Source organism: Protopterus annectens, chromosome 3.part0, assembly GCF_019279795.1.
Source record: "Protopterus annectens isolate FY-2018-M chromosome 3.part0, PAN1.0, whole genome shotgun sequence".
NCBI classification, from domain to species: domain Eukaryota; kingdom Metazoa; phylum Chordata; order Ceratodontiformes; family Protopteridae; genus Protopterus; species Protopterus annectens.
Window position 1 is genome coordinate 75849131 of NC_056731.1, and position 25375 is coordinate 75874505.

A 25375-nucleotide genomic window follows, 5' to 3' on the forward strand; every position below is an offset into this window, starting at 1 on the left:
TCCAGCTGTACATATTACCAGTAGGAAGTTGTAATGAGTTTTCTGCAATGTTCTGTGCTTTAGAAACAATTGTATCTTTGCTCTTTCCATTACAGCAGACAATTTGTCACTGCATATCATTTCAGTTCATTTTTTGAGAATCGCCTTCAAACTCACAGTGATAGACGTTTCCTCAGGGAGTCACCTGTCATGCTTATTTCTGTCTACAAATTGTCAAAAGATTGCATATTGAGATACTGCTGTCATACCACAAACCAAAAGCCTCACTTTCTCCAGATGGTATTCCTTTCAGTTTCTTCAAAATTTAGGCCTAATGCTATTTATCAGACAGATCTTTTTTTTTTCTAAAGTAAAGGCGATTTTCATCATTGTTCACCACATTGATGATGGCATGAAAATCGTAGCAGATTCAGGCCAATTGCATTTCTTCTGTCTGTGACAAAAGTAAGGGAGTGACTACTGCTTAAATTGCCTTCAGATTACTATTTGACTCCAAGTGTATCCTTACTAATACTCACCATTGGTTTTATCTGGATTACAGAGTTGACATTGCCATTGCTATTATTACAAAATTTATCTAAATGCCTAAGCAATAGCATAACTGCTATTGTTATCTTGTCAAACTGCATAAAAGCATTCAATATGATCAGTTGTACTCTATTACCACACTTCACTGATTTCAGTCATTCAGCAGTTAAATGACTCGGTACTTAACTAATGAAAAGTTGGTAGTAAATTGGGGAAACTGTCTGAGGCATCTCTTAACTCCTCATGCTGACATTACTCCTGGCTCCATTTTAGACCCCTTGCTTTTTAACTTATCTATATTTGATATGCAGCAGCAGTGCAAAAACTCTTTGGGGATGTCTTTTGCTTGGGAGTCTAGGATACAACTATCCCGGTCAATCAATGTTTTGGAATGAATTTGATCTGTTTTTGGGTGTTCTGATCAGTCATTTATGATACAGTGAGGAACCTGATTAAATAGCTTCTCTGCAAATTGCTATGATCATTCAATTTATTATGCTAAAAAATTGGCCTTACAGCCAAACTTAAGTATTGCACTTTCTCATCTTAGCCTTGATGGTAGCAGTCATCAGTCCCTTGTGTAATTTAACTTATCAGATGGTTTACTAAACTTGGACATCTGGCTGTTCAGCACTGCTTACTTCCTTCTGTTTCTTCCCTGTGTCCCATTTACTATGACAGTAGTATACCTTAAGCATTCAGAGAAACACTTTCAGATTTATGGTAAAACCTCTCCATTGCATCTCCTTCTAATCATATGCTAAAACAGTGTCTTTAGCAATTATGCAGCCATTCCTGATTTGAATAGCTCCTACGCAGAATGCAGCTATCTGTTCAACAATAACATTTTAATCATGTAACTAGTGGTCATGCATCTAATATTAAAGTAAGAGAAAAGGAAATCGTGATGCATATGACTACATCCCATTTCCAAATATGTACAGATCTTTGAAACAAACAATTTTAATTGGGTGGTGAGGTTCTGGTATAAAATATTTAGTGTTGCATTGCACTTAAATGTTTTAAATTCTTCTTATGTAAACTGTAAACTTTTAGATAAGTAAGAGATTTCACTGGAACATTGTCATAATACTCAGTTTATATTTTCATAGGTTCATAGGTTCATAGGTTCATACTAGGCTATCTGCCCTAGGGCATTTATAAACCTAGCCAGAGTGTGTTTGGCTTTCGCCACCCATTTTAAATTAATTTTGCTATGCCCTTTTTTGAGGTTAGTATACTGCGCCTCTGTCTAACAGTGACACAGAAGTGATACTGAGGGTAAACCTACGATCTCCCATCCACTCATCAAGATTCCTCTTGAACAGAGTCAATGAGGGACTCTGCCTAACCTGGACTGGGATTTTATTCCAGAGTGAAGGGAGCCTCTGGGTTATGAATCTGTCCCTCCAGCATGCCCTATTTATTTCAGTGCTGAGGTTCAAGTCTCTCGAGCGCGTAGCTCGATGGGATTTGGATTTTCTGAGGTGCAGCATGTCCATTAATTCCGGGTTGGACATGACTTTATACGACAGGCACAGATCGCCTCTGAGCAGGTGGTATGCCACTGAGTAGAGCTGGAGTTTCTTTAACCCGGCAGCATATGGCATCTGTTTGAGCCCTTTGATCCTCTTGGTGAGGTACTTTTTGGGTCTTTCCATTTGCTGCAGGTGTCTGGTAAGGTACATCCCAAAAGGGGCATTGTACTCAATTATGGGCCTGATGAGGGATGAGTAAAGAAGCACGATGACCTCCCCTGATCTAGATGTGAATCCCTTCATGATTAGGTGGGCTATATAAAATGTTTTTCTAACCACTTTGGCCACGTGGTTGTCAAATGAGAGATTGCTATCAACTTGGGTCCCCAGGTCACTAATTACTTCTTATGTACTTAATGGATTACCACCTATGTTGTAATTTTTGGGCACTTTGTTTTTGCCAAAGGGGATGACTATACACTTTTTGGCATTTAGCTTGAGGCCACGGCTCTGGCACCAGTTGTCTGTTTCTATAAGGCCCTTTTGGAGGATGCTTGTGTCGGCTGGAGAGTCGATTATGGCGCCCAGTTTGCAGTCATCTGCGAACTTGGTCAGCCACAGTCCTTCCGTGTTGGCCTGTACCTCCGAGAAATATATACCGAACAAGAGAGGTCCCAGGACTGAGCCTTGTGGGACGCCACTTGTAACTGGTTTGGAGTCTGACATGGCTCCAGCAATTCTAACCATATGGGTTCTGTCCTTGAGCCAGTTTGCAACCCATCTAGTGACATATGGGTTTATATTTAAGCTGGAGAGCTTATCTATAATGCCCGAGTGGGGTATTGTATTGAAGGCTTTTGCGAGGTCCAGGTAGGCTGTGTGGACAACCATCCCCTCGTCAATGGCCTTGGTGACTGTTTCAAAGAAATCAACCAGGTTTAAGAGGCAGGATCTGCACTTAACAAAGCCGGACTGGGTAGGATCCAGTGTCTGTATGTCCCCAATATCTTTATTTATGAGGTCCATGATGATCCTTTCCATAGCTTTGCAGACCAAGCTAGTCAGGCTTATGGGGCGATAGTTTCCAGGATCCATTGAGGCACCACCTTTGTGGAGAGGGACCACTGTTGCTGTACGCCACTCTTTGGGTACATATCCTGTAGTAAGGCTGAGATTGAACAGTAGTTTTATGTTTGGGTTTAGCTCTTCTTGGAGTTCAAGTAGGATGCAGCCCAGGACACCGTCTGGTCCCATTGATGCTGTGTTTTTTTGCTTTGGAGAAGGCAGCTCTTACCTGAGCATCTGAGATGTCAAGGGGGCAGCACTCTGCTGGGATAGATATTTGCCCTTTTGGTGGGTAGGGGGGGAGTTTGTGCTGAACCTGTCAGCTAGGATGTTGGCAATGTCTGTGGATTCGGTGTATTTTTTGTCACTTTGGACTAATTTTGAGCATATCTGGGAATTCCCACCCAGGTTCCTAACATAACTAAATAAAGCCTTGTGATTATCCTTAGTGTCCTGTGCAATTTTTCTCTCGAAGCTGGCCTTAGACGATTTTATGAGTGCCCATAGTTTTTTGCTAATACTGATCAGAGATGCCTTCCCTTTTTGGGATTTTGCTCTATCATGTAGTAGCTTCCTCCTTCTATTGTATAGTTTGTTTACGGCTGGGGTCCACCAGACAGGACGTCTGCCTTTGGAGGATTGGGTCTTGGTTTTATTTGGGATTGCATGATCCATGCATTCCTGAAGGTGTTCATAGAATGCGTTTATAAAGGATTCTGCGATCTGGGCCGTATTTTCCACAGGCCTGGGGACTTTGAAGGATTCCACCTCGGTTTTGAGGAGTGTGAAATTTGCTTTAGAGAAGTTTTTCACTGTGGTTTTCAGGGCAGGGGGTGGAGTTGGGATGTGAATATCCAGTGAGATTAATTTATGGTCTGATCTTACCAGTGAGGGATACACTTCTGGTCTGGAGCATACAGTCCCCATGTTGGTGATGATCAGGTCCAGTATGTTTTCCCCTCTTGTGTTAGTGGTAACAAGTTGTTCCATAGCATTTGAGTTTATAAATTCTGGGAACCTTTGGGCTAGGGTGTTGGAGCTAGACTAATGCTCCCAGTCTATGTTTGGGTAGTTGAAGTCGCCCAATATAATGGTGTTTGGAGAGACCTTCATATTTTCCAGTGTTCTCAGGAAGGCCGAGTGGGGTTCCTGGGTTTGGGAGGGTGGTCTGTAGCAGGCTATAAACTGGAAGGCAGTTATACCCACTGTTAGTTGCACATGGATAGTCTCTGATGCTTCGTGCTGTGCCACCAACCTGGAGGTGTGGGTATATTTGACGAATATTGATTCTCCCCCTCCTTTTGTGGTTTGGTCCAAACTTTGGGGCCGAAAAGCATGGTATGAGGTATAACCTGGTAGTGCTGGGGTGCTCTCGGGAGCCTTTAACCAGGTTTCTGTTACTGCACAGATATCGATGTTCTCCATGCTAAGGAGAGGTTTTGAGTGCATGCATCTTGAGGTTTAGACTTCTGGCATTGAGTAGCATTACTGTTAGTTTCTTATCCCTTGTGATACCTATGGAGGTGGATTTGTCTTTTGAGCCTTGCCTAAAAAAAGGCACTATTGGGGTAGCAAGAGCCTTTGCCAAATATCCGAAAGCCCAGGGGTAACAGGTGCAAGCTGTCCCTAGTGATGCATCATGGCTTGTCGAGCATGTCATCCCAGGCTGACAGGCATTGGTTCCCCTTTGAATGACACCAATACCTAAGCCAATTGTTGAAATTAATCATCTTGTCTTCATATTGTGGCATCATTCTTGGTGAGGGTAAGATGCTACTCAAGGTCAGGGTCACACCGTCCTGGGCTACATGCTCAGTGAGCTCCTCTATGTCTCTTTTCATGTAATCCTGGGAGGTACGTCTCAGGTCATTCACACCAGCATGGACAATGACTGAGTCCTATTTGTACTTGCCTTGGAGTGACCTGAGTGCTTGTATTATGTGGTGGATACTAGCGCCCGACAGGCTGCTCACCATGACCCTCTCCTTGTTCAGCCTGGTGAGCGGGACATCAGTGTGCCTGACGATAGAGTCACCTATTACAAGTGTATCAGGTGTGTTGTTTAGCCTTAAGGGCTGTGACTGTTCGGCACACTGGCTTTGTGAGCTATGTGTTGCACGTGTTTTGTTTTGGGATAGCGGTTGCTTGGGTGTCTGCTTTGGAGGTCTCTGCTGCTTAGGCAGATTTTTATTTAAAGCTTCTGAGTATGTTTTTGTGTATTTATGTGTTTGGTTTGCTGTCGTGGTAGGTCTATGTGAGATTGGAATTGTAGTGAGTGTGGTTTCCTTCTCCTCCTGGCTGGTTTCGCCAGTACTGAGTTGAGAGAGCTTTGCCTCCAGTATGGCTATATGATTGCATCTCTCACATGTGTTGGAATTTGTTGGGAGGAGGAGAGGGTTGTCTGTGCACATGAGGCAGTTGTAACATTGTCTCAAGATTCCCAGATTCACCAGCTGGACCGGAGAGGAGATTGACAACTGACCTTTGGGCATGCTAGAATAGTATTGGGAATTCCTTTATAATTGAAAAAAAGGGCCAATGGGGAACAAGGTACTCAAGGGGAGTTTGTGAGGGTGTAGTGCTTTTAATTTTTTAGTGCTGACTTATATAATTGCTTTAGTGAGCAAGTGCCAGGTATCTTAAATGCAATGTGTTACTGGTAACTTAAATGCAAAAATGACAAACAGTAACTTTCTTTCAAGTGAAACAAGGAAATAAGTACAGTAAGCAATGCAGATATCACTAGGGATCCACAGAAGCGCTGAAAAGCTGCGTTTTAGGTGGAATTAGCGTTTCAGGGAAATAACAAGCAAACAAACAACAAGCATACAAACAAAGCTAGATTCAGCAGGCCTGTATTTAGTCTATGCTACAGCAAACAAGGTGTACCAATTTCAGTAAGAAACAGTTCAAATATGCAGGCACTATAAGCCTTTAACCAGAAATTCCCAGCTCAAAATGGCAGAGTCCAGCCTGTCCTCCTTCAAGAGTGCAGACCATGAACCCTTTTAATGTAAAATAACTGGCCTGAAGCCCAAGTGCTTAAACCAGAATTAATACACTTTTTGAATAACAGACACTGAGCCTTCAGTCAGCAGTTCCCAACTTAGAAGGATGTAAGCTACCTCTTCTGCCACTACAGTGCAGACCACAAACCTTCTTAATGTAAACAACTGGCCTGAAGCTCAAGTGCTTAAACCAGAATTAATATACTTTTAGAATAACAGACACTGAGCCCTCAATCAGCAGTTCCCAACTTAGAAGGATGTAAGCTACCTGTCCTGCCACCACAGTGCAGGCCACAAACCTTCCTAATCTAAAACAACAGGTCTGAAGCCCAAGTGCTTAATCCAAAAGACTTAGAATGATAGCTACACTTTAATCAAGATACTACCAAGTAGTAATAAATACAATTGAATACTTTAAAGAATGCCTGGATTAGTGCTCAAGTTATACAAACAAAGCTAGATTCAGCAGGCCTGGATCTAGTCTATGCTACAGCAAACAAGGTGTATCAATTTCAGTAAAACGCGGTTTAAATATACAGGCACTATAAGCCTTTAACCAGAACTTCCCAGCTCAGAAGGGCAGAGTCCAGCCTCTCCTCCCACAAGAGTGCAGACCATGAACCCTTTTAATGTAAAATAAATGGCCTGAATCCCAAGTGCTTAAACCAGAATTAATACACTTTTAGAATAACAGACACTGAGCCCTCAATCAGCAGTTCCCAACTTAGAAGGATGCAAGCTACCTGTTCTGCCACTACAGTGCAGACCACAAACCTTCTTAATGTAAAACAAAAGCAAAATAAAGTAGGAAGAAACACAAATACAGTAAAAGCAGATACATTTTTTTTTGAGTGAGCAAATGAGATGGGCCCAGTAGTTACAGGACAGAAACAAGTGCAAATGTAAGCCTTCCAATCAGAAAGTTGAGAGAGATGGAAGACCGCCCAAACGGCCAATAACTACAAATTCTGGGCCTGAACCACTCCTTATGTGGTAGACAGGTTACTTAGTGCTTACCACTCCCACTGATAAGCTAGAAGGCTTCCCTCCAACACAGAAAGGCTTGGGGGGCTCAGGATGCTTACAAATAGTCCTGGATACAGCAAATCTGTATCTGGAACATTAATTGCAGGAAAGGTAGGAAACAGGCTTACAATTTTTTTTTCAGAAAAGTAGCAAAAACAGTAGTAAAAACAATTAACATGCAGTGCAAGCTGGCACACTTGAGTATGTAGCAATATTAGTCCACACACAGTTTGAAAAAATGTAATTAAATTAAAAAGGACTAAAAGCAAGTGCAGAAAGGGTTTATTAGGTAGAATGCGGTAAAGAGATGGGACTGCGGGAGTGTCCTAGATCAAATCTACAGTGGGGCAGGCACTGCAAAAGCCACCAAATTTAAACTACAACCAAGAGCATAGGGGGTGGGTGGGGAAAAGTTCAACAGAGATGTGAGGAATCAGAGTGCAAATTATAAAACCAAAAAAATATATACTGATCTCTGTATATTTGCAGTACAGTAAGACAACAGATATCTAAGCAACAATTTAGCTCCATAATACAGAAAAAATATACTCAGCTCTATATATTTGCAGATAGTCTTGTAAGGCTGTCTCTCAACACACAGGTTCCACTTTAAATGCAGACTGCTGCTATTAACAGGTCAAATTAAGGGAACCTAACACAAGCTATAGAAACCAAAATGAGGGGGAGGGGTGGGGAAGACAGTTTCAACAGAGATGTGAGGAATCAGAGTGCAAATTATAAAACCAAAAAATATATACTGATCTCTGTATATTTGCAGAACAGTAAGACAACAGATATCTAAGCAACAATTTAGCTCTATAATACAGAATAATATAGAAAAATATACTCAGCTCTATGTATTTGCAGATAGTCTTGTAAGGCTGTTTCTCAACACACAGGTTCCACTTTAAATGCATAGCTAATTCTCTGCAAGATACTTTAGCAGCATCGGGGATCATGCACCTTCACTGCAGAAACTTTACATAAATCTCTTTCTTTTTTGTACTGTCTCTTTGACTGGCCTGATGGCTTCTTCTGCAAGGTGCCAACTATTCCATTTATTCCTCCTCCACCTGAGTGATCCAAGCTGGAGCTATGGAGTAAACACACCAGGCCTTTTCCATCCAGAATCAAACTGGGTCATGAAGTGAAGCAATTGACTAACAATCCATTTATTCCTTGCCATAGCACACCAGTTTCTTGTTTAAGATGGGGTTGGGCTTATCTCCTTTCCCAGGATGAGAACCAAAGCTCATCCATTAGAAGAAACAGGCACAAGAGCCTATTGTCCCATGATAGGCTAGAATTGGGAGGTGGGGAATGTGTCAGCTGCTAAGTCTTATCTGTACTATCTGCTTCCTTGAGATTTGTAACATCTGCCTGGCTTTGGGAGGTATACCTACCTCCAGGTACATGTCACTCCCAGGCTTTGTGTATCAGTACCACTAATCAGCTCGTGCTCATCAAGCCTAAACCACAATTATGTACCACCTAGTGTTCCTGCTAGATGCCACCCAAGCAGCAGACTCAGCCAGTAACTCCCCCAGTGCTGTACCACTAGCTGAATACCACTGGACTGCGTGACAACTGGATGTTGTCCATGGCTACTTTAATTAAATTGGGGGAGGTTGGAAGGAAGACTGCACTGATGTTAATATTTTTTGTTGTTGTGCCCATAGTTAGAATTTGATTTTAATGTATTCTAAACCCTAGTGCTGTAGGTGGAGTGACAAAAGCAATGACTAAACATATTAACTTTAGGTAGGCTTTCACCTCTTTCAAAAATTTTGCATTCCTATAGCGCTGACATTTTTAAATAAGAGATTAAAGGAGAAAAAAATCCCCATCCCTCATTGAGGAGAAAACAGTTTGTCCTGCCCACAAAAATATTTTATTTGTTTTTGTGTGTGTTATTATTATTTCTGTTTTACCAAAAATGACTTTCTGCTATTAGTTGTTGTTTGAGATTTGTTTCACTGGCGGTGGCTTCAGTAGTCTCATTTTCATTTATTCATCATGAATTTGCCAAGTTTGCTCAACCACTGAAGTCTGAAACATTTTACCAGGAAGATCCTACAGTTCTAAATAAATATAAAACTGTAATACAGACAGAAATTTCTGAAAATCCAAAGATACTGTTGGTGGTGACTTTTGATCTATTGATAATCGGTTCAGCTTTAGTTATGTCTTCAAGCTTCTTGTCATTGCACTGCAAGGTTATCTTATGAAGTTATGGCTAAGGGACATCATTGTTCTCCATATCTCCTGTCATATAGACTTCAACAATCTGGTAAGTAGATTGGTTGGAACTGCAACTCTGGACCTACAAAGGAGAATTCCTTGACATATACACAGCTGTACATCTCTAGCAGCAAATGCAGGATACAGTATGTTACTATCTTAGAGCCTGGGCATTTTTCATCTATTTCATATTCTTGAGACACTACTTGGTCATTTCTGGACTATCTTTGTATGACTACATCCATCACTGGTAACTGAACAATAACTGGTTTGTTGCATATATCCACTAGATATATGAGTACTGATTCTTTTAACTTTTTTTATTTAGCAACCCTGACAGTCCCTCAGCATTATCACATCTGATTTCTTATAATAAATACTCTATTAGTGAGTCTTAGGAAAAAGGTTCAGCATAATCTCTATCCAACACTCATCATGGATATTCATTATTTATTTGTTTATTTGTTTGTGATGGCTGCGGTGGTGTAGCGGTAGCATTGTCACCTCACAGCAAGAGGTTCTTCAATGCGATTCTCGGCTGGAGAGCCTTCTCTGTGGAGTCTGCATGTCCTCCCTGTGCTCAATCAAGCTTTAAAGACATGCAGGTAGGTGCATGAGTGTGTGTGTGTGTGTGTGTGTGTGTGTGTGTGTGTGTGTGTGTGTGTGTGTGTGTGTGTGTGTGTGTGTGTGTGTGTGTGTGTGTGTGTGTGTGTGTGTGTGTGTGTGTGTGTGTGTGTGCCTTCTCAGAAGGTTTAGTGCCGGGCTGGCAACTCGACACCAGAAATCTACACTGCCAATCAATACCGGACCCGTGATCCACTGTGGCAACCCCTAACTGGGAAAAGCCGAAAGTCTTATTTGTTTGTTGGATTTTGTTACCAGATAAGTGGGTAGATAAATCTTTCTTTTTAGCCTTGCACGGATTAAATGGAAACACACTGTGAAACATGTAAATTGTATACTTAGTATGCATACAAATATATTTTCAAAAAGGTATATACATTTTAAACTTAGTTATTGTGAAAAAACATACCAGACAACTCCCTGTCTACAATAGTTGCAGGGTCCTTACTTATCACAGTGATTCCATTAGAAATATACCTATCTGTGATGTATAAGAATAATATATATATATATATATATATATATATATATATATATATATATATGTAGAGAGAGATGCATTTCAATATAATAATAAAGAATAAGACATAGTGCAGCAAAGTTAGGGTGAAATATCAAACTAAGAAAATTATGTAAACATGGAAAGTTACATCAATAATACTATTAATGTTAATAAAATGTGATTTAAGAAAACAGAAGGTAGGAGAAAAATAAAAACATTTAAAAAATTCACTGAATAAATATAACGGACATAATCAAAGGCAAATCCTAGTTTTCTGACAGACTGGCAGATAGTACATAGTCGCACTAATGAGCTGCTTCCTGTGTCAAGTCTACAGTTATTGACTTCCTGTGGTGTGATCTTAACTAAATTACTTAACCGGATATTGCTTTGGGGCAATTAGGAATTTGGTTTAGGTATCCCTTTTCTCCAGAATGTCATTGGTGGAGCCTCGTAGTGTTCCCTTTTTGACCATATCTATGATATGGAACCTGAAGGTTTCATTGCCGTGCCTTGCCAATGCTTTGTTGTAGTTGGTGTATTTTATGTCATGTAGGTGCTGAGCAATCCTTGTTTTCAATTTGTTCAAAGTTTTGCCTGTAGAAAATGTGGCACATTTTGAACACTCTGCTCTGTAAACTAGACATTCACTATCACAGTTCCCTCTGTGTTTGCTGAAAAAGGATTTCTTTGTGTTTGGACAAATGAGCTTATCAGCACTGCTCAGAAACTTACAGTAGTGAGGCATGGCAATGAAAAGACTGGGCATGACTCTTTCAGGTTCCATATCAGATATGGTCGAAAAGGGAACACAATAAGGCTCTACCAATAACATTATGGAAAAAAGGGAGCTGGAATGGCAGATCTGGCTTAATGCAAGCAAACCACCAGGACTTAACACCATAATCCCCATCAACAGTGTATTGAACCTAAGAAAACTGCATCATTGTGTTTACTACTAACAGCGACTATGTTCCTAATGCAATTTTTTTCTCTATCCACTGCCGCTATTTATGCTCACTGCCTAGAGGTTAATGTTCTACATATTATACTCTTGGTATATCTTGCATTTACATAAGTTTCTGGAGGCTATTGACAGGCTCCGCAGTAGCCCCAGCATTACCTGACTTGAGATATGGTTATTTAAGTGGCCTCTGCCGAACATCCTCTGGTCATCTACCAGACAAAGCATTAAAGGGTATGAGAAGGCATGACACCTGTTTAATAATCTTTTAAGATGTTTTAAGATGTTTATGATTCTGGCACCAAATAGTCCAGTCCTATTATTCAACCCTGGATAATGTTCTCTGGGTTAATGTTAATATAAGTTTGGTCATAATTTAGAAACCTCGATTTAATTACCTTTCAGCTGAGTGTTAGTTTGCCTGCACATTTGATTAATAGGTATGACAAAGCTTACTTTGGTCCATAGGTCCGTCTCTATACAAAATTAATGTAACACTGTTAGGCAATGAGAATAGAGTTTGTATCCATATCTGCATAAATGAATGTAACTCTGTCAACCAATGAAAATAGAGTTTTTATGTCCATATTTACATATTCCTAATGTGCTGATGCTATACAAAGTATAAATACCCTGACTGTCAGTGGAGTAGTTATTACGTTTAAACATGCCTGAATCAGCAAACCCAACTACCCCTAAGAAGGGTTCCAAGAAGCCTGGAAAGAAGTTCGATCTCTGACCGACTGGTCAACACAGACAATAACTCTCTGAATGCATTCAAAAGATCCATGATGATTACTTTATAGATAGCCTGACAGGAGCAGCACGTAACACCGCTATGGCAGTCAGTGAATCCCCTCTGAAAACATCCTTGAGTGGAAGTCGATCCACAGATCATCAGTGCTCTGATATTGAAACAAATAGTGAAGAAGAGCAGTGCCAAGAGGAAAGTGCCAGCGATGCTTGGCCTAAAGATTCTGAACCAGTAGCCACAAAGCACAGTATTAAGAAAAAGAGAAGGATGTGTCAGGAAGCAAATTTCAGCATCGAGACACACATGATTTGAAGTCCTAAGCATGGAAGCTAAGGGCACAGAGCCCACTGAGATCTCTGTCACTAGGGGTGTAGAGACAGCTGAGCTAAATAATGCAAAAAACAGAAGATCCCACCAGTCATTCTCAGTTCTGATAAAAACTGGGTACAAATTTCTAAAACCCTATCAGACCAAGGCATTACAATCAACAAAACTATATCAACAAGGGATGGCATTAAGCTCTTACCAGCCTCCACTACAAACTACAGGGCATTAACCAAATACTTAAGAGATGCCAAGATGAAACACCACACTTTGTTGCTGGACTTGGACAAGCCACTTAAAGTGGTTATCAGAGGGATTCCCATCTCAGTTCAAGAGAAAGATGTAGAAGAAGAACTCCTGGGAAGAGGATTCCCAATCAGAGAGGTCAATCGCATGAAAAGCAGTCCTTCACGTAAGCCCTGCCCTCTCATTCTTGTGCACCTTGACAGGAACGATGCAGGAAAGTACATTTTTCAACTCACAGATTTGCTCTTCCTAAACGTTAAGGTTGAAACTCCTAACAACAAATCACAAGTAGGTCAATGACATAGATGCCAAAGATTCGGTCACGCTGCTAATGTGTTTTAATAAACCCAGATGTGTAAAGTGTGCTGAGGAACACTGGCCCATAGACTGCAAACAACCAAGAGAGGAAAAGGCCACTTGTGCAAATTGTGGTTTGGACCACCCTGCAAACTTTCGAGACTGTATTGCCCCTCTGGCAACAAAAACACAGGACGTTCTAAACCATGCTTGGTCAAACCTGGCTTCAGCTACTCTGCGGCAGCTCAAACAGGAACCTCTGCTCCTGTTCCCTCTAGTTCAGAAGATCATGGATCTGGCCACTCAAACATGCTGAGTAATGAAAACACAATGCAAGAACAGAGTAATCATTCTCCTCGAACTTGCTCAAACTCTCCTTGCGGTCTTTCCACCATTCAAGAAAATAGCGGATTCACACTACTATTAGCTAATTTACTATCAAGCTCAAAAATACAGAAGCTCATTGAGATTGCTTGCCTCTTGTTTCAAAACATCTGTACTGCAAAGAGTGGGATGGAAATTATAGCATCCATAACCAGAGTGATACCAACAATCCTTTCTACACTCCAAAAAGAACCTTAGAAAGCCACAAATCCCCCAAGAAGTTATCATGGCCTTCTGTAATGCCACTGGCCATGAGGGAAAGACAGATGAATTACAGCTTTTCCTAGACTCATGCTCCATTGATGTAATGCTCATATGAGAAGCCTATCTATGCCCTGGCACAGAGGTTAACTTTAGAAACTATCATGTTTACCACAAGATTGCAATACCGGTAGATGAGATGGCACTGCAATCCTTGCAAAGAAAAACTTGGACCAATCAGAACTCCCCAACTCTACTTTTATCCACTTAGAAGCCAGCATGGTGATCATCAATACTGCAGGGGGCCCACTCAGATTGGTTGTTGCCTATAACCCACCCACAAAGTGGCTGATACACGAAGACTTGGATTTAATCTTTCAATCTAATACACCAACAGTTTTGGCTGGGGATCTGAACGCTAAACACCCTACTTGGAACAGCAATAGCACTAACTCAAAAGGGAAATCTCCAGCAAGTTTCTTGGACACCAGACAAGTGGTGGCCCGTGTTCCTAATGAACCAACTCACTATCATCCTCATGGTCACCGCTCAGATGTTCTGGATATTGCTCTATTAAAAACATGGCCCATATTCCCACCATCTACACCATCAGGGAGTTAAGCTCTGATCACAACCCAGTAATACTTTCCCTAGACAGTCCAGGAACAATCCCACCCACTGTCAATCCAAATACAATGGGAAAAATCTGCTGGGCAGCTTTCACGGACATCCTGCAGTCTAGCCTGCCTCCCTTGCCTACCATTCTTACTCCATCCCACCTGGATGAAGCAACAAGCTCCCACACTAACTGTATCCAAAGAGCTATTTCCAACGTATCCAGGAAACTTCCGAATCATGGGAGATATTACTCTCTTCAGATACCACCCTGGCTGAAGGAAAAGATCTGGGAAAAGAACTGAACTCACAGATAATGGCAAACATTCTGCAATCTGGAGGATTGTACTAAAACAACCCACTTAACAGCAGAAATCCAAAAAGCATTAGCAGCTATCAAAAATCATAAATGGACCTTAACCATACCGGAAATGGAAAACCATCCAAATGTCAAATAGAAAGTTGCAAAAGCACTGAGACAAAAAATGGCCCCAATGCCTGTCACAGGCTAGTCTTCACTGGTCAGGACAAGGCTGAAGCCATAGCACATTGCCTTGAATTGCAGTGCTCTTCAAATTTCCAGGAGGCAGAGTTGGATCACATTAAGGAAGTCCACAAATTCACAGAAGAATATCTGCGCACGCAACACTGTGAAAGTATAGAAGCTGCCAAACAAAGCAAAATCAGGAAAATACTTCAGAAAGTTAACATTAAGAAGGCAGCGGGTCCAGACAATATACCAAGCAAAGCTCTGAGATATCTACCAAATAAGGCAGTAGTCACAATCACCAACATTGCCAATGCCACAGTGAGACTTGGCTATTTCCCAAAGTGCTGAAAAAAGGCAGATGTGGTGGTACTACCCAAACCCGACAAGGACTGAGCCTTCCCACAGAATTATAGACCCATCATTCTTCTTAGCACCCTGGGGAAAGTGATAGAAAAAGTTATCCTACAATGCTTGCAAAAATATGCTTCACTAAAGGAGGTGATCAACAATAAACAGCATGGCTTCAGAGAGAATTATTCAACTACACATCAGCGTTTGTGAGTCGTTGAATACATCACCAAGGGATATAACTCAAACAAGGCAACAGGAGCTATTTTCCTAGATGTCTCTAAGGCTTTTGATAAGGTGTGGCACGAGGGCCTCGTATACAAATTGATCACCAAAAACTTCCCCTCTTACTTGATCCAAATTGTTTCGTCTTATTTTCAGGGTAGCACCTTTAGGGTAAAAACGAATGGAGTCTTTTCAAAGGAAAAGGAAATCACAGCTGGAGTCCCACAGGTTCCAATCTATCACTGCTACTGTTTAACATCTACGTTAGTGATATTCCAAACGCAGGTGGCACCATGCTGGCTCAGTATGCAGACAATACTGCAATACTGTACAAATCCATTTAACCCTGGCTAATCTCCAAAAGACTCTAAGAGACTGCTGATGCTCTAGAAATCTGGTTCTGCACCTGGCATATAGAGATTAACCCGGAAAAAAAGCACAGCTAGATGGCTAAGTAGATGCTTCTTCTACCCCACAATCACAATGTTCAACAAAGCTATCCCTTGGAAAGAATCTGCAAAATATAAGTTGCAATGGAGAAGCACCTTTCCTGGAAATAACATATAGAAACAAATATGGTAAAAGTAAGGAAAACCTACAATCAGCTTTGCCAACTATTGAACAGGAAAAGTATCCTGAGCATCAAAAGCAAATTGCTTCTTTAAAGGACTACAATCAGAGCTCAGATTCTCTACGCATAACCAGCATGGGAATATGCAACCTTCAGCTATATTGAAACCCTCCAGAGACTACAAAGTAAAATCCTTAGACTCATCTTAGATGCCCCCTGGTATGTAAAAAATGTATAGCTGCTCAGGGATACTCACTCACCAACCATAAAACAACTCATTCAAGATTCAGCTGCTAAACTATTCACACAGCTGGAAAACCATCTGCAGAGTGACATCAAGTCAGTGATGAACTACAATGAATCACACTATAGAAAACATAAAAGACCCAGAGCAAGCTTGGACAACTAACTATATATTAAAACTCCCACCTATGGTACAGTTCTGATCAACCTTAGATAACACAACAATTTGTCAAAACAAATCTAGGAAGATTAAAATCAAAGATGAAGGAGAGAGAGAGGCTATGCCTTGGGCCTCCGTTGGAGCAGAAGATTCAAGCAGAGTAGTTATTACACAACAAGTGAAATAAAATGAAGAGAGATTTTTGCCATAGCGCTCACCTACCTATGTTGGATGTTCTTCAAAAATAAAGCTTTTTTGTGGGGGGTGGGGGTGGTTAGCATGGTCATAGTGTAGCAGCAGATTTCACAAGCTTCACTAATGAAAATATATCTTCACTGGAAATTTGTTTCATATCAAGAAAAAGTGGATTTACTTTTGCAGAATTTGATAATATTCAACATTCTCTTCAGGAATATCTACTTATAAATCGAAATTGGTTATAATTTCCAGTCAAAACCTTCATCTGAACAAATACTTCACTTCTAGGAGATTTTCAATACGAGTTATACTAAGGCAAACAACCAGGACTCCAGTATAAAAAATTAACTACAGACTTTAATAACAACTATTCAAGACCTCACAACTAAGATTGATATAACTGACTGTAAAATCGGCGACTTTAAACAAAAAGCTACCATATGCTTCATGAGGATCTAAAACAGAAAAAAAATCAGATTACTAGTATTGAGGAATCATTAACAGACTTTGATGGAAGATTGTTAGAAAATGAAAACAGAGAATTTTTGCTTAAACAAAATACTTCATTAGAACATAAACTGGCTGATCTAGAAAATAGATCACGCCGGTATAATATAAGGATTTTTGGTCTTCAGGAAAATATAGAAAGAAACAATATGTCAAGTTTCCTTAACTCATGGCTGCCAAAATTTCTAGATTTACCAGAGGCTTTATCTTTCTGTATAGAGAGAGCACATCAGTCTCTCACATCAGGAAACAGTACCAACAGGAAACAACCTATATCTGTTATAGTAAAATTCCTATCATCCTCAGATAAAGACTTAATTCTAAAAACAGCCTGGTCAAAATCACCTTTTAAATACAATGACTCTATCATTCACTTCGATAATGACTATTCAGCAATGGTAATTACCAAAAGAAAGGGTTTTTTTACCTCTAATTAAAGAACTGAAAAAGGTACAGATTAAGACTCACCTCTTGTTTACAGCAAGGCTGAAGATTTTTCTTACTGATGGACATTCATTGTTTAGGATCTTGATTCTGCTGTGACATATGTTAAAAACTACAAATTACTGGAAAAATAGAAGAGATGGAATGGGCTAATCCCTATCTTAAAAGAATGGCTCCTAAAACAACATGGAAATCTACTGAAAAACAAAAGAGACTAAAGAATAAATGAGAAATACAGAGTATTTATAAAACAAACTATTATTGTGGACTATGCTTTTAATAACAAGTCTGCTTTGATATGTTATAAATACAAGGTAAGATCTACACTGCTTTTCATATGTTGCATATATATATAATGTTTCATTCATAACTTAATTTGATATAATATAAAATACTTACTCTACCATCAATATATTTATAATTAATACTTTAAGTATAAATTTTATATAAGTAAGCATACCATATAAAAATGTATATGATACTCATCATCTTCTTTCGGCTGTTCCCATTAGGGGTCGCCACAGTGGATCATCCGTTTCCATTTCTTCCTGTCCTCTGCATCATGCTCTTTCACACCAACTGCCTGCATGTCCTCTCTCACCACATCCATAAACCTTATCTTAGGCCTTCCTTTTTTCCTCTTACCTGGCAGCTCCATCCTTAGCATCCTTTTCCCAGTATACCCAGCATCCCTCCTCAGCACATGTCCAAACCAAAGCAATCTCGCCTCTCTTGCTTTGTCTCCAAACTGTCCAACCTGAGCTGAACCTCTAATGTACTGATTCCTAATCCTGTCCATCCTAGTCACACCCAGTGCAAATTTTAACATCTTTAACACTGCCACATCCAGCTCTGACTCCTGCCTTTTCATCAATGCCACCGTCTCCAACCCATATAACATAGCTGGTCACACTACCCTCTTGTAGACCTTCCCTTTCACTCTTACTGGTACCCATCTGTCACAAATCACTCCTGACATTATTCTCCACCCATTCCACCCTGCCTATACTCTTTTCTTCACCTCTCTTCCACACTCACCATTACTCTGAACTGTTGATCCCAAGTGCTTAAACTCATTCACCTTCACCAACTCTACTCCCTGCATCCTCACCATTTCTCTACCTTTCCTCTCATTTACACACATATATTCTGTTTTAGCCCTGCTGACCTTCATTCCTCTTCTCTCTAAAGCATATCTCCACCTCTCCAGGGTTTCCTCAACCTGGTCCCTACTCTCACTACATATCAGAATGTCATCTGCAAACATCATAGTCCACGGGGCCTCCTGTCTGATCTCATCTGTCAACTTGTACATCACCAGTGCAAATAAGAAAGGGCTCAGAGCTGATCCTTGATGTAATCCCACCTCCACCTTAAATGTATCTGTCACTCCCACCACAGTCCACACCAATGTCACACTACCCTCGTACATATCCTGTACCACTCTTACATACTTCTCTGCCACTCCTGACTTCCTCATACTCCTCTCTAGGCACCCTGTCATATGCTTTCTCTAAGTCCACAAAGACACAATGCAACTCCTTCTGACCTTCTCTGTATTTCTCCAATAACACTCTCAGAGCAAACATTGCATCTGTAGTGCTCTTTCCTGGCATGAAACCATACTGCTGATCACTAATCATCACCGCCCTTCTTAACCTAGCTTCCACTACTCTTTCCTATAACTTCAAGCTGTGACTGATCAAGATTACATATTACAATAACATAGTATCTTCATCTTTTGTGACTTGAAGAAAGGATTACAGAACAGATAAAGGAAGAAAATGTAAAAAGAAAAGAGGTAAGAGAGGAAATGGTTATGAGAGAACTGTGTGAGTATTAAAATGTAAATATCTATGTGCTTTATTCTTAGACCCTACAAGTGGAAATACTGATGGTAACATTCATCTTTGTATGTATGTATATATATATATATATATATATATATATATATATATATATATATATATATATATATATATATATATATATATATATATTATATATATATATATATATATATATATGTATATAAAATATTTTTTCTTTCTTTCCCTCATCTTTCTTTGAAGTATCACTGCATACTATGATTATGGTTACCATACTCAAAGTTAATATCTTCACAAATTTGTGCAATCTTTATATTTAAATGTCATAAGTAAGGTTATGCATATAATTTCAGAATATTTGTTTGCATATCAAAGAACTGAATAACAAAAATGGTATACTAAAAAGAACTTTGCAAATAGATATCTTATTCTGCCTCTACTGAAAGCGGTTGTATATAAATGTGTTTATAGTGACTACATCCCATTTGGGGATGATACAATGTTTATTTAAATGACATACTGTTTATAATTACACTTATGTCTTCTAAATAGTCATTCTAAATATAAATATTTACAAGGGATCCTAACTACATGTTAGCCTTGCTTTACTTTTTTTTTTCTCTCTCTCTTTTTGGTCTCTCTCTTCCCTCTCGTGTTCATGTATATAAGTTAAATAAAGGGAAGAAATATAACAAGAGTTACAAACATGTTAATACAAATTAGAATTACATTTAAACAAACCATGGTTTGAACAATAACATTGTGTCCTGGATAATGTATTATATCTGACAACCTAATAGAAATGTTGTTTATACACACAACCTCTGTTATCCATGTTAATAGTAAGGCAGTGAGCTAAATAACTCAGTCCTTTTAAATAATCTGTTAGACATTTGCCTTATTTTGGAATGTAAATCATATTTTGAATCTATTAGCTTAAACAGGTTTCTTATTAGATATGATATCTATGAACGTATAAACCTTCCAGATAACACTATATTAGGACAATTGATGATTTCATTAGAATTTGGTTATCATAATGTTTCTAACTTAAGGTATATAAAGTTTGTTATTAGTGGAGTTTGTACTCTGTTGTTACAGTTTAGGGGTTGATCTCAGTGACAGATGTCATTGGGATTAGGAGGTTATAACTCCAGGTGGGGGGCATTGGGATGTTTGTTTTTATCTAGTGCATGTATTTTTTTTAAAGAGTTTTTTGACATCCAGAGTAGCTTATTTACAGAAAATATAGAGAATAAAGGTCAAGGAATACATTTTTTCCCTAAAGACATGAGATCTAATATTTTTACTGGAACAAATTCATTTTTTTGCAAAAATTTTCACATTATACATATGATATTGATATGTTACTAACACATCTTTCAGGTACAATTACATAATATGACTATGTTAAAAGGTATGTCACTTAACATAAATGGTTTGAACAATCCGTATAAAAGAAGTAATTTATTTAAATATCTAGCTTTTCATAAGCCTAATATAGTATTCTTACAAGAAACCCATTTAACAAAAGATACTATTAAATTTCTAGATACAAATAAATACACACATATAGTAAGCACAGAGTATATGAAAAAAGAGGTGTAGCAATATTGTGGAACAAAACATTATCATTAACCAGAATAATCAAAACATACTAAGACAATAAAAGTTTGCTTTGCTTGGCTGTAATTGAGATGGGTAAGAAACTATATACATTAATAAACAACTATTGGTTACCTGGTATTGGTATTAATACTATTAGACACATATTGAATCAAGTAGTTTAACTATCTGAGGGACATATCATTATGGCAGGTGACTACAGCTGTATCTTCGACCCTAAAGATACAACCACTTCAGGAAAAAGAAAAATTACAGCACAAGCTAAACAATTTATAAATTTCATAGACTTATACCTACTCAAAGACATATATAATTTTGTGGATCATAACTCATTACAATACACAATGTATTCTAATAGATACAAAACATATTCTAGAATTGATAGAATATTTCTTTCCACACAGATAATGAATAACCTGACCAATAGCAAAATTATATCCTGCCCAATTTCGGACCATAATACTATTATATTTAAACTTAATATTAATAACACCCATAGTGTCCAATTAAAAGGATTCCAGCATATCTCACACAACTTAAGGATTTTCAATTATTCATAACAGAAGAGATACAAAACTTCATTAATATAAACTCAGCTTCAGACACACATGATATATTTATTTGGTATGCCCTAAAAGCATATGTATATGGACAAATAAACAAATGGTTTCATAATAAGATGAAAATATGGGATAAAGATATAAGAATAATACCAAATAAACTGGACTCACTATACACAAATAATAAAGACAACTTGTATTCAGAGAATATAAGGGATGAGATATACAAACTAAATGAGGAATATAGATCTATCCTACATCATATAACAAAGATAACTCTAGAAAAATATAGGTTTCTTGCTTATTCCATAAATCCTAAACATCTATCAAACCTTAAGAATAAGACCAAAAGATTAAATAAATATAATTATATTAAAGAAATACATTCTGCAAAAAAGAAAAGAGAGGTACATAGTATACAGGATATATTAGAAGAGTTTAGATGTCACTTTCATGAAATTAATCAATCCACACAAATTCAAACACAAGATAACATAAGAGATTATATTAACAATAATATATATATATATATATATATATATATATATATATATATATATATATATATATATATATATATAATAAACTAAACAAACAACAAATAGAAGTTATTGATAAACAAATGACTTTATCAGATATACAAAGTCAAGTAAGTAAGCTTAAACTAAACATAGCTCCAGGTAACAATGGAATTATTCCTGAAATATATAAGATAATGCCCAAAATGGCTATTTCCTTACTACACAAAGTATATAATTTGGCCCAAAATGATAATTTTGCACCCCCGTTCTGGAAATATACATTTATATCCCCTATTTAAAATCAAATAAAGACCCAAAATTCTGTTCCTCATACAGACCAATATCTTTACTGAATATCAATTATAAGATGTTTATGAATATATTCTCAGAAAGACTGAAGAAATTCTTAGCCCACTTAATAGATGAAGACCAGACAGGATTTATAACTAACAGAAGTACTTTTGATAATATAAAATGAACCCTAGCTATTATAGACTTCTCACAAAGGAAGAAAAGGAACTTATCATTAATTAGTCTTGATATTAATGTGGCCTTTGATTCTATTAACTGGATCTATCTATTTACTCTTTTGGAATGCTTACATTTTTCACATAGGTTCATAGGTTCATAGGTTAGAACTAGGCTAACTGCCCTTATGAGCCATTTCAAGCCTAGCCAATTACCCCACGTGGGAATCAAACCCTGCACCTTCCATCTGTAAGGTAAACACCTTAACCATTATGCCATCCTCCCACCCATAATTTTATTAATCTTCTAAAACATTTATATGAAAAAACCTATGCATATATCAAAATAGGGTCATATATTTCTAATAAAATATCTATTACAAAAGGCACCAAACAAGGATGTCCTCTCTCTCCCCCCTACTGTTTACTTTGATCATGGAACCCTGGGCAAATGAAATAAGAAGCAATAAAGAAATAGAGGGTTTGGAAATGGATAAAGACAATATAGCCAAAATCCAGCTGTTTGCGGATGATGTTCTTATCACCACAAAGGGAAATTACTCCTCATTCATGTCATTATATGAATCAATTAAAACATTTCAAATGATGTCTGGTCTACTTTTCAATGACAATAAAACAAAAATTCTACCCATATATCCTAATAATAAAAAAATAAATAAAAAAAAGGATGATAGGAAATAATATATATCACATTGCTAATGCAGATCAAATCACATATCTTGGAATCATTCTTGCCAAAGACATGAAATCAATAATTCAATTAAACTATAACAAATGTTTACAAAATATCCAAGAATTATTTTCAAAATTGAATGCAATAATATTTACTACTGAAGAAAGACTAACCATTATAAAAATGACAATTCTTACCTAAAATCTTATACATAATACAATCCATTCAAATTTTACCCTCAAAAGGTTTATAAATAAACTAAACACTTTAAAACTAAGATACTTTTGGTCACAAATAATACCTAGAATTACTATTAATCAACATACTAACAGCTGGAAGAATGGTGGAATAGCTTTCCCAGATCTAAATCTCTATTCGATTTCCGCTATAATCAGATCAGTTTCTCAGCTGTTAGATGTAACCTATTTAGCTAAATGGAAATCTTTATGGGAAGTATCAGCCATGGAACTTATAATGAGACCAACAACATATCAACTAGAATTCATAAACACACCTTTTATATGGATCTTAAAATAACATTTTATCACACACACTAATCCTAATCATACTGCCAGTTACATACATAATATTATAATTAACTTTATATATAAACTTGTTAAATATAAAGACTACCTTTTTGTTATTTCCTATAGCATATACACAAGAGATTTTTGTTACCTCAGATATTAACAACATGTCTCAACTGAAAAACAATGAACTCAAATACTGGGTTCAGCTAACTTATGAATACAAAACTAGTTCAATTGATCATATTATACAGGAATATGCACTTAATAATTTCTCATGGTTCAATATACAAACACTTATAACTAAGAAATGAACTTCGTGACAATAACAGTATTCAAAAAATAATAATCACACCAACAACTCTTGTAGAACTTTAGCGCTTTTGTCTTATTTATTATTATACTATATCTTGATATTAAGTTGAAACTAGCTTCACCAACTAGCAAACATGACACCAAGATATTATTACAATTTTTTCAATCAACATTATTATACCAGCATGCATATTCAGGTAGTCTCTCCTTTATTTATGGACTTTTAAGAGAAGAAACATTTTCTTGCACACATAACTACTGGAGTTATTATAGTTTAATTACTCATAATTCCCCAAGTGAGCAAGATAAGGTTAATATGCTACAATCAGCTTGGAAAACATTTTTTTTCAGAAATGGAAGATTTGCACATGCAGATTCATGAATAGATCCTTTTATACACCACAAATAATGGACACAATTAATAAAAAAACAGAACATCTGTAATAGATGCAACTCTAATGTAGATATTAACTGGGCACATATGTTTTTTGACTGTCCAACCTTAAATATCTTTTGGAATAAAGTAAATGACTTTTTTACAAGCACTTTTTTCAGACAACTTTATATTGAATAAATCATTAATCATATTTAATACACCTGTTCCACAATGTGTTAGGAAAACCAAATACTCATTACTATGGACTACATTGGCAGTAGCTAGAAAGATCATAACAAAAAATTGGATTTCAAAACATTCTCCTACATTCTCTGAGTTTACTAATTTATTAAAAGAAGTTAGTCATTTACAGATAAGAACCATAACCTCTAGAACATCTAGAAAGACATATGAACATCATTTATGGGTTAACTTACAAAATATGTTGGAAAAAAATCATCATATTACATAAAGGTAATTGACTTTCATGAGAATAAGCTACAAATGAAGGTTATAGTGTATGTTAATGTATAAATACTGGATGTCTATGTACATACTTTAGTTTGTTTGCTTTGTTATTCGTATATTCGTATTTAAATGCTATAAATACATGTTATCAATTTGTAAATCTATAATGTAAATTATCTTATATATGTCTATGTGATTGTTTTCATTATAATCAAAATCAATAAAACTGTTTAAAAAAATAAAGCTTTTGAATACCAAAAGGAAGACATATTCAACTTTTGAAATAGGAAAATATGACATTGTAGATCAAGGACTGGGTTTATTCTCTTAAATTGACTTGGAAGCTTGTCTCGCTACATTGAGTTCATCAGCTGAAATTCAATCTTTGTATGGTTATTTTTTTAAGTTAGTATCACCTGTGTGATTCAAGCTGGAAGAAGTCTTGGGTTACAGTCTCTCAACTTGATAATCCTCAGTAATAATTTTCTGATTGAATCCAAAAGATAGAAAGCAAGGAAATGGCACAATTATCATCACTTGCACAGCATG